Raw genomic sequence first — 7,500 nt, forward strand, 5'->3', positions numbered from 1 at the left:
GTGGTATGGCCGTAAGCGAAATCTGCTGCCAAAATTGGGCTATTTAAAAGGTTAGACCATTAATGAAGAAAACTAAGAAGAACTTTTGAAAAAACTCAAACTCTTTCATGCTCTCTGAAGAATCTCAGAGACTTTTAAAGGCTTTCTGAAGAAGCACAGGGACTCTTTTTTTTTTTTTTTTTTTTAAATCAAAAAAGCTTACAGCACCTGGTATTCCCAGGCGGTCTCCCATCCAAGTACTAACCAGGCCCGACCCTGCTTAGCTTCCGAGATCAGACGAGATCGGGCGTGACCAAGGTGGTATGGCCGTAAGCGAAAACTGCTGCCAAAATTGGGCTATTTAAAAGGTTAGACCATTAATGAAGAAAACTAAGAAGAACTTTTGAAAAAACTCAAACTCTTTCATGCTCTCTGAAGAATCTCAGAGACTTTTAAAGGCTTTCTGAAGAAGCTCAGGGACTCTTTTTTTGTTTAAATCAAAAAAGCTTACAGCACCTGGTATTCCCAGGCGGTCTCCCATCCAAGTACTAACCAGGCCCGACCCTGCTTAGCTTCCGAGATCAGACGAGATCGGGCGTGGCCAAGGTGGTATGGCCGTAAGCGAAAACTGCTGCCAAAATTGGGCTATTTAAAAGGTTAGACCATTAATGAAGAAAACTAAGAAGAACTTTTGAAAAAACTCAAACTCTTTCATGCTCTCTGAAGAATCTCAGAGACTTTTAAAGGCTTTCTGAAGAAGCTCAGGGACTCTTTTTTTGTTTAAATCAAAAAAGCTTACAGCACCTGGTATTCCCAGGCGGTCTCCCATCCAAGTACTAACCAGGCCCGACCCTGCTTAGCTTCCGAGATCAGACGAGATCGGGCGTGGCCAAGGTGGTATGGCCGTAAGCGAAATCTGCTGCCAAAATTGGGCTATTTAAAAGGTTAGACCATTAATGAAGAAAACTAAGAAGAACTTTTGAAAAAACTCAAACTCTTTCATGCTCTCTGAAGAATCTCAGAGACTTTTAAAGGCTTTCTGAAGAAGCACAGGGACTCTTTTTTTTTTTTTTTTTTTTAAATCAAAAAAGCTTACAGCACCTGGTATTCCCAGGCGGTCTCCCATCCAAGTACTAACCAGGCCCGACCCTGCTTAGCTTCCGAGATCAGACGAGATCGGGCGTGACCAAGGTGGTATGGCCGTAAGCGAAAACTGCTGCCAAAATTGGGCTATTTAAAAGGTTAGACCATTAATGAAGAAAACTAAGAAGAACTTTTGAAAAAACTCAAACTCTTTCATGCTCTCTGAAGAATCTCAGAGACTTTTAAAGGCTTTCTGAAGAAGCACAGGGACTCTTTTTTTTTTTTTTTTAAATCAAAAAAGCTTACAGCACCTGGTATTCCCAGGCGGTCTCCCATCCAAGTACTAACCAGGCCCGACCCTGCTTAGCTTCCGAGATCAGACGAGATCGGGCGTGACCAAGGTGGTATGGCCGTAAGCGAAAACTGCTGCCAAAATTGGGCTATTTAAAAGGTTAGACCATTAATGAAGAAAACTAAGAAGAACTTTTGAAAAAACTCAAACTCTTTCATGCTCTCTGAAGAATCTCAGAGACTTTTAAAGGCTTTCTGAAGAAGCTCAGGGACTCTTTTTTTGTTTAAATCAAAAAAGCTTACAGCACCTGGTATTCCCAGGCGGTCTCCCATCCAAGTACTAACCAGGCCCGACCCTGCTTAGCTTCCGAGATCAGACGAGATCGGGCGTGGCCAAGGTGGTATGGCCGTAAGCGAAAACTGCTGCCAAAATTGGGCTATTTAAAAGGTTAGACCATTAATGAAGAAAACTAAGAAGAACTTTTGAAAAAACTCAAACTCTTTCATGCTCTCTGAAGAATCTCAGAGACTTTTAAAGGCTTTCTGAAGAAGCTCAGGGACTCTTTTTTTGTTTAAATCAAAAAAGCTTACAGCACCTGGTATTCCCAGGCGGTCTCCCATCCAAGTACTAACCAGGCCCGACCCTGCTTAGCTTCCGAGATCAGACGAGATCGGGCGTGGCCAAGGTGGTATGGCCGTAAGCGAAATCTGCTGCCAAAATTGGGCTATTTAAAAGGTTAGACCATTAATGAAGAAAACTAAGAAGAACTTTTGAAAAAACTCAAACTCTTTCATGCTCTCTGAAGAATCTCAGAGACTTTTAAAGGCTTTCTGAAGAAGCACAGGGACTCTTTTTTTTTTTTTAAATCAAAAAAGCTTACAGCACCTGGTATTCCCAGGCGGTCTCCCATCCAAGTACTAACCAGGCCCGACCCTGCTTAGCTTCCGAGATCAGACGAGATCGGGCGTGACCAAGGTGGTATGGCCGTAAGCGAAAACTGCTGCCAAAATTGGGCTATTTAAAAGGTTAGACCATTAATGAAGAAAACTAAGAAGAACTTTTGAAAAAACTCAAACTCTTTCATGCTCTCTGAAGAATCTCAGAGACTTTTAAAGGCTTTCTGAAGAAGCTCAGGGACTCTTTTTTTGTTTAAATCAAAAAAGCTTACAGCACCTGGTATTCCCAGGCGGTCTCCCATCCAAGTACTAACCAGGCCCGACCCTGCTTAGCTTCCGAGATCAGACGAGATCGGGCGTGACCAAGGTGGTATGGCCGTAAGCGAAAACTGCTGCCAAAATTGGGCTATTTAAAAGGTTAGACCATTAATGAAGAAAACTAAGAAGAACTTTTGAAAAAACTCAAACTCTTTCATGCTCTCTGAAGAATCTCAGAGACTTTTAAAGGCTTTCTGAAGAAGCTCAGGGACTCTTTTTTTGTTTAAATCAAAAAAGCTTACAGCACCTGGTATTCCCAGGCGGTCTCCCATCCAAGTACTAACCAGGCCCGACCCTGCTTAGCTTCCGAGATCAGACGAGATCGGGCGTGGCCAAGGTGGTATGGCCGTAAGCGAAAACTGCTGCCAAAATTGGGCTATTTAAAAGGTTAGACCATTAATGAAGAAAACTAAGAAGAACTTTTGAAAAAACTCAAACTCTTTCATGCTCTCTGAAGAATCTCAGAGACTTTTAAAGGCTTTCTGAAGAAGCACAGGGACTCTTTTTTTTTTTTTTTTTTTTAAATCAAAAAAGCTTACAGCACCTGGTATTCCCAGGCGGTCTCCCATCCAAGTACTAACCAGGCCCGACCCTGCTTAGCTTCCGAGATCAGACGAGATCGGGCGTGACCAAGGTGGTATGGCCGTAAGCGAAAACTGCTGCCAAAATTGGGCTATTTAAAAGGTTAGACCATTAATGAAGAAAACTAAGAAGAACTTTTGAAAAAACTCAAACTCTTTCATGCTCTCTGAAGAATCTCAGAGACTTTTAAAGGCTTTCTGAAGAAGCACAGGGACTCTTTTTTTTTTTTTTAAATCAAAAAAGCTTACAGCACCTGGTATTCCCAGGCGGTCTCCCATCCAAGTACTAACCAGGCCCGACCCTGCTTAGCTTCCGAGATCAGACGAGATCGGGCGTGACCAAGGTGGTATGGCCGTAAGCGAAAACTGCTGCCAAAATTGGGCTATTTAAAAGGTTAGACCATTAATGAAGAAAACTAAGAAGAACTTTTGAAAAAACTCAAACTCTTTCATGCTCTCTGAAGAATCTCAGAGACTTTTAAAGGCTTTCTGAAGAAGCTCAGGGACTCTTTTTTTGTTTAAATCAAAAAAGCTTACAGCACCTGGTATTCCCAGGCGGTCTCCCATCCAAGTACTAACCAGGCCCGACCCTGCTTAGCTTCCGAGATCAGACGAGATCGGGCGTGGCCAAGGTGGTATGGCCGTAAGCGAAAACTGCTGCCAAAATTGGGCTATTTAAAAGGTTAGACCATTAATGAAGAAAACTAAGAAGAACTTTTGAAAAAACTCAAACTCTTTCATGCTCTCTGAAGAATCTCAGAGACTTTTAAAGGCTTTCTGAAGAAGCTCAGGGACTCTTTTTTTGTTTAAATCAAAAAAGCTTACAGCACCTGGTATTCCCAGGCGGTCTCCCATCCAAGTACTAACCAGGCCCGACCCTGCTTAGCTTCCGAGATCAGACGAGATCGGGCGTGGCCAAGGTGGTATGGCCGTAAGCGAAATCTGCTGCCAAAATTGGGCTATTTAAAAGGTTAGACCATTAATGAAGAAAACTAAGAAGAACTTTTGAAAAAACTCAAACTCTTTCATGCTCTCTGAAGAATCTCAGAGACTTTTAAAGGCTTTCTGAAGAAGCACAGGGACTCTTTTTTTTTTTTTTTTTTTTAAATCAAAAAAGCTTACAGCACCTGGTATTCCCAGGCGGTCTCCCATCCAAGTACTAACCAGGCCCGACCCTGCTTAGCTTCCGAGATCAGACGAGATCGGGCGTGACCAAGGTGGTATGGCCGTAAGCGAAAACTGCTGCCAAAATTGGGCTATTTAAAAGGTTAGACCATTAATGAAGAAAACTAAGAAGAACTTTTGAAAAAACTCAAACTCTTTCATGCTCTCTGAAGAATCTCAGAGACTTTTAAAGGCTTTCTGAAGAAGCTCAGGGACTCTTTTTTTGTTTAAATCAAAAAAGCTTACAGCACCTGGTATTCCCAGGCGGTCTCCCATCCAAGTACTAACCAGGCCCGACCCTGCTTAGCTTCCGAGATCAGACGAGATCGGGCGTGGCCAAGGTGGTATGGCCGTAAGCGAAAACTGCTGCCAAAATTGGGCTATTTAAAAGGTTAGACCATTAATGAAGAAAACTAAGAAGAACTTTTGAAAAAACTCAAACTCTTTCATGCTCTCTGAAGAATCTCAGAGACTTTTAAAGGCTTTCTGAAGAAGCTCAGGGACTCTTTTTTTGTTTAAATCAAAAAAGCTTACAGCACCTGGTATTCCCAGGCGGTCTCCCATCCAAGTACTAACCAGGCCCGACCCTGCTTAGCTTCCGAGATCAGACGAGATCGGGCGTGGCCAAGGTGGTATGGCCGTAAGCGAAATCTGCTGCCAAAATTGGGCTATTTAAAAGGTTAGACCATTAATGAAGAAAACTAAGAAGAACTTTTGAAAAAACTCAAACTCTTTCATGCTCTCTGAAGAATCTCAGAGACTTTTAAAGGCTTTCTGAAGAAGCACAGGGACTCTTTTTTTTTTTTTTTTTTTTAAATCAAAAAAGCTTACAGCACCTGGTATTCCCAGGCGGTCTCCCATCCAAGTACTAACCAGGCCCGACCCTGCTTAGCTTCCGAGATCAGACGAGATCGGGCGTGACCAAGGTGGTATGGCCGTAAGCGAAAACTGCTGCCAAAATTGGGCTATTTAAAAGGTTAGACCATTAATGAAGAAAACTAAGAAGAACTTTTGAAAAAACTCAAACTCTTTCATGCTCTCTGAAGAATCTCAGAGACTTTTAAAGGCTTTCTGAAGAAGCACAGGGACTCTTTTTTTTTTTTTTTTAAATCAAAAAAGCTTACAGCACCTGGTATTCCCAGGCGGTCTCCCATCCAAGTACTAACCAGGCCCGACCCTGCTTAGCTTCCGAGATCAGACGAGATCGGGCGTGACCAAGGTGGTATGGCCGTAAGCGAAAACTGCTGCCAAAATTGGGCTATTTAAAAGGTTAGACCATTAATGAAGAAAACTAAGAAGAACTTTTGAAAAAACTCAAACTCTTTCATGCTCTCTGAAGAATCTCAGAGACTTTTAAAGGCTTTCTGAAGAAGCTCAGGGACTCTTTTTTTGTTTAAATCAAAAAAGCTTACAGCACCTGGTATTCCCAGGCGGTCTCCCATCCAAGTACTAACCAGGCCCGACCCTGCTTAGCTTCCGAGATCAGACGAGATCGGGCGTGGCCAAGGTGGTATGGCCGTAAGCGAAAACTGCTGCCAAAATTGGGCTATTTAAAAGGTTAGACCATTAATGAAGAAAACTAAGAAGAACTTTTGAAAAAACTCAAACTCTTTCATGCTCTCTGAAGAATCTCAGAGACTTTTAAAGGCTTTCTGAAGAAGCTCAGGGACTCTTTTTTTGTTTAAATCAAAAAAGCTTACAGCACCTGGTATTCCCAGGCGGTCTCCCATCCAAGTACTAACCAGGCCCGACCCTGCTTAGCTTCCGAGATCAGACGAGATCGGGCGTGGCCAAGGTGGTATGGCCGTAAGCGAAATCTGCTGCCAAAATTGGGCTATTTAAAAGGTTAGACCATTAATGAAGAAAACTAAGAAGAACTTTTGAAAAAACTCAAACTCTTTCATGCTCTCTGAAGAATCTCAGAGACTTTTAAAGGCTTTCTGAAGAAGCACAGGGACTCTTTTTTTTTTTTTTTTTTTTAAATCAAAAAAGCTTACAGCACCTGGTATTCCCAGGCGGTCTCCCATCCAAGTACTAACCAGGCCCGACCCTGCTTAGCTTCCGAGATCAGACGAGATCGGGCGTGACCAAGGTGGTATGGCCGTAAGCGAAAACTGCTGCCAAAATTGGGCTATTTAAAAGGTTAGACCATTAATGAAGAAAACTAAGAAGAACTTTTGAAAAAACTCAAACTCTTTCATGCTCTCTGAAGAATCTCAGAGACTTTTAAAGGCTTTCTGAAGAAGCTCAGGGACTCTTTTTTTGTTTAAATCAAAAAAGCTTACAGCACCTGGTATTCCCAGGCGGTCTCCCATCCAAGTACTAACCAGGCCCGACCCTGCTTAGCTTCCGAGATCAGACGAGATCGGGCGTGGCCAAGGTGGTATGGCCGTAAGCGAAAACTGCTGCCAAAATTGGGCTATTTAAAAGGTTAGACCATTAATGAAGAAAACTAAGAAGAACTTTTGAAAAAACTCAAACTCTTTCATGCTCTCTGAAGAATCTCAGAGACTTTTAAAGGCTTTCTGAAGAAGCTCAGGGACTCTTTTTTTGTTTAAATCAAAAAAGCTTACAGCACCTGGTATTCCCAGGCGGTCTCCCATCCAAGTACTAACCAGGCCCGACCCTGCTTAGCTTCCGAGATCAGACGAGATCGGGCGTGGCCAAGGTGGTATGGCCGTAAGCGAAATCTGCTGCCAAAATTGGGCTATTTAAAAGGTTAGACCATTAATGAAGAAAACTAAGAAGAACTTTTGAAAAAACTCAAACTCTTTCATGCTCTCTGAAGAATCTCAGAGACTTTTAAAGGCTTTCTGAAGAAGCACAGGGACTCTTTTTTTTTTTTTTTTTTTTAAATCAAAAAAGCTTACAGCACCTGGTATTCCCAGGCGGTCTCCCATCCAAGTACTAACCAGGCCCGACCCTGCTTAGCTTCCGAGATCAGACGAGATCGGGCGTGACCAAGGTGGTATGGCCGTAAGCGAAAACTGCTGCCAAAATTGGGCTATTTAAAAGGTTAGACCATTAATGAAGAAAACTAAGAAGAACTTTTGAAAAAACTCAAACTCTTTCATGCTCTCTGAAGAATCTCAGAGACTTTTAAAGGCTTTCTGAAGAAGCTCAGGGACTCTTTTTTTGTTTAAATCAAAAAAGCTTACAGCACCTGGTATTCCCAGGCGGTCTCCCA

At 42.5% G+C, this 7,500-nt stretch overlaps 27 non-coding genes across 27 annotated transcripts in view; all 27 read right to left on the reverse strand.

Annotated features, from left to right (window-relative positions):
* LOC143725201 (5S ribosomal RNA) overlaps positions 1 to 17 on the reverse strand; it is a 119-nt gene extending 102 nt beyond the window's left edge. Inside the window, exon 1 of the ribosomal RNA XR_013197979.1 lies at positions 1 to 17. This exon is cut by the window's left edge and continues 102 nt beyond it. This is a non-coding gene — a ribosomal RNA (5S ribosomal RNA).
* A 178-nt stretch (positions 18 to 195) lies between these two features.
* On the reverse strand, positions 196 to 314 carry LOC143725027 (5S ribosomal RNA). Its single transcript, XR_013197807.1, has one exon. It is a non-coding gene; the product is annotated as a 5S ribosomal RNA (ribosomal RNA).
* A 169-nt stretch (positions 315 to 483) lies between these two features.
* Positions 484 to 602, reverse strand: LOC143725202 (5S ribosomal RNA). The gene has a single exon (XR_013197980.1). It is a non-coding gene; the product is annotated as a 5S ribosomal RNA (ribosomal RNA).
* A 169-nt stretch (positions 603 to 771) lies between these two features.
* LOC143725203 (5S ribosomal RNA) lies at positions 772 to 890 on the reverse strand. Its single transcript, XR_013197981.1, has one exon. It is a non-coding gene; the product is annotated as a 5S ribosomal RNA (ribosomal RNA).
* A 178-nt stretch (positions 891 to 1,068) lies between these two features.
* LOC143725028 (5S ribosomal RNA) lies at positions 1,069 to 1,187 on the reverse strand. Its single transcript, XR_013197808.1, has one exon. It is a non-coding gene; the product is annotated as a 5S ribosomal RNA (ribosomal RNA).
* Positions 1,188 to 1,361: 174 nt separating this feature from the next.
* LOC143725029 (5S ribosomal RNA) lies at positions 1,362 to 1,480 on the reverse strand. The gene has a single exon (XR_013197809.1). It is a non-coding gene; the product is annotated as a 5S ribosomal RNA (ribosomal RNA).
* A 169-nt stretch (positions 1,481 to 1,649) lies between these two features.
* LOC143725204 (5S ribosomal RNA) lies at positions 1,650 to 1,768 on the reverse strand. Its single transcript, XR_013197982.1, has one exon. It is a non-coding gene; the product is annotated as a 5S ribosomal RNA (ribosomal RNA).
* Positions 1,769 to 1,937: 169 nt separating this feature from the next.
* Positions 1,938 to 2,056, reverse strand: LOC143725205 (5S ribosomal RNA). The gene has a single exon (XR_013197983.1). It is a non-coding gene; the product is annotated as a 5S ribosomal RNA (ribosomal RNA).
* Positions 2,057 to 2,227: 171 nt separating this feature from the next.
* LOC143725030 (5S ribosomal RNA) lies at positions 2,228 to 2,346 on the reverse strand. The gene has a single exon (XR_013197810.1). It is a non-coding gene; the product is annotated as a 5S ribosomal RNA (ribosomal RNA).
* A 169-nt stretch (positions 2,347 to 2,515) lies between these two features.
* LOC143725032 (5S ribosomal RNA) lies at positions 2,516 to 2,634 on the reverse strand. The gene has a single exon (XR_013197812.1). It is a non-coding gene; the product is annotated as a 5S ribosomal RNA (ribosomal RNA).
* Positions 2,635 to 2,803: 169 nt separating this feature from the next.
* On the reverse strand, positions 2,804 to 2,922 carry LOC143725206 (5S ribosomal RNA). Its single transcript, XR_013197984.1, has one exon. It is a non-coding gene; the product is annotated as a 5S ribosomal RNA (ribosomal RNA).
* Positions 2,923 to 3,100: 178 nt separating this feature from the next.
* Positions 3,101 to 3,219, reverse strand: LOC143725033 (5S ribosomal RNA). The gene has a single exon (XR_013197813.1). It is a non-coding gene; the product is annotated as a 5S ribosomal RNA (ribosomal RNA).
* Positions 3,220 to 3,391: 172 nt separating this feature from the next.
* LOC143725034 (5S ribosomal RNA) lies at positions 3,392 to 3,510 on the reverse strand. Its single transcript, XR_013197814.1, has one exon. It is a non-coding gene; the product is annotated as a 5S ribosomal RNA (ribosomal RNA).
* Positions 3,511 to 3,679: 169 nt separating this feature from the next.
* On the reverse strand, positions 3,680 to 3,798 carry LOC143725207 (5S ribosomal RNA). The gene has a single exon (XR_013197985.1). It is a non-coding gene; the product is annotated as a 5S ribosomal RNA (ribosomal RNA).
* A 169-nt stretch (positions 3,799 to 3,967) lies between these two features.
* LOC143725208 (5S ribosomal RNA) lies at positions 3,968 to 4,086 on the reverse strand. Its single transcript, XR_013197986.1, has one exon. It is a non-coding gene; the product is annotated as a 5S ribosomal RNA (ribosomal RNA).
* Positions 4,087 to 4,264: 178 nt separating this feature from the next.
* LOC143725035 (5S ribosomal RNA) lies at positions 4,265 to 4,383 on the reverse strand. Its single transcript, XR_013197815.1, has one exon. It is a non-coding gene; the product is annotated as a 5S ribosomal RNA (ribosomal RNA).
* A 169-nt stretch (positions 4,384 to 4,552) lies between these two features.
* Positions 4,553 to 4,671, reverse strand: LOC143725209 (5S ribosomal RNA). Its single transcript, XR_013197987.1, has one exon. It is a non-coding gene; the product is annotated as a 5S ribosomal RNA (ribosomal RNA).
* Positions 4,672 to 4,840: 169 nt separating this feature from the next.
* On the reverse strand, positions 4,841 to 4,959 carry LOC143725210 (5S ribosomal RNA). Its single transcript, XR_013197988.1, has one exon. It is a non-coding gene; the product is annotated as a 5S ribosomal RNA (ribosomal RNA).
* A 178-nt stretch (positions 4,960 to 5,137) lies between these two features.
* Positions 5,138 to 5,256, reverse strand: LOC143725036 (5S ribosomal RNA). Its single transcript, XR_013197816.1, has one exon. It is a non-coding gene; the product is annotated as a 5S ribosomal RNA (ribosomal RNA).
* Positions 5,257 to 5,430: 174 nt separating this feature from the next.
* LOC143725037 (5S ribosomal RNA) lies at positions 5,431 to 5,549 on the reverse strand. The gene has a single exon (XR_013197817.1). It is a non-coding gene; the product is annotated as a 5S ribosomal RNA (ribosomal RNA).
* Positions 5,550 to 5,718: 169 nt separating this feature from the next.
* LOC143725212 (5S ribosomal RNA) lies at positions 5,719 to 5,837 on the reverse strand. The gene has a single exon (XR_013197990.1). It is a non-coding gene; the product is annotated as a 5S ribosomal RNA (ribosomal RNA).
* Positions 5,838 to 6,006: 169 nt separating this feature from the next.
* Positions 6,007 to 6,125, reverse strand: LOC143725213 (5S ribosomal RNA). The gene has a single exon (XR_013197991.1). It is a non-coding gene; the product is annotated as a 5S ribosomal RNA (ribosomal RNA).
* A 178-nt stretch (positions 6,126 to 6,303) lies between these two features.
* Positions 6,304 to 6,422, reverse strand: LOC143725038 (5S ribosomal RNA). Its single transcript, XR_013197818.1, has one exon. It is a non-coding gene; the product is annotated as a 5S ribosomal RNA (ribosomal RNA).
* Positions 6,423 to 6,591: 169 nt separating this feature from the next.
* Positions 6,592 to 6,710, reverse strand: LOC143725214 (5S ribosomal RNA). The gene has a single exon (XR_013197992.1). It is a non-coding gene; the product is annotated as a 5S ribosomal RNA (ribosomal RNA).
* A 169-nt stretch (positions 6,711 to 6,879) lies between these two features.
* Positions 6,880 to 6,998, reverse strand: LOC143725215 (5S ribosomal RNA). Its single transcript, XR_013197993.1, has one exon. It is a non-coding gene; the product is annotated as a 5S ribosomal RNA (ribosomal RNA).
* Positions 6,999 to 7,176: 178 nt separating this feature from the next.
* On the reverse strand, positions 7,177 to 7,295 carry LOC143725039 (5S ribosomal RNA). Its single transcript, XR_013197819.1, has one exon. It is a non-coding gene; the product is annotated as a 5S ribosomal RNA (ribosomal RNA).
* A 169-nt stretch (positions 7,296 to 7,464) lies between these two features.
* The window catches only part of LOC143725216 (5S ribosomal RNA), a 119-nt gene continuing 83 nt past the window's right edge, over positions 7,465 to 7,500 (reverse strand). The window contains exon 1 of the ribosomal RNA XR_013197994.1: positions 7,465 to 7,500. This exon is cut by the window's right edge and continues 83 nt beyond it. This is a non-coding gene — a ribosomal RNA (5S ribosomal RNA).

The sequence above is a fragment of the Siphateles boraxobius genome, unplaced genomic scaffold (assembly GCF_051911475.1).
Source record: "Siphateles boraxobius isolate OS27281-9 unplaced genomic scaffold, OSU_SipBor_1 76, whole genome shotgun sequence".
NCBI lineage: Eukaryota > Metazoa > Chordata > Actinopteri > Cypriniformes > Leuciscidae > Siphateles > Siphateles boraxobius.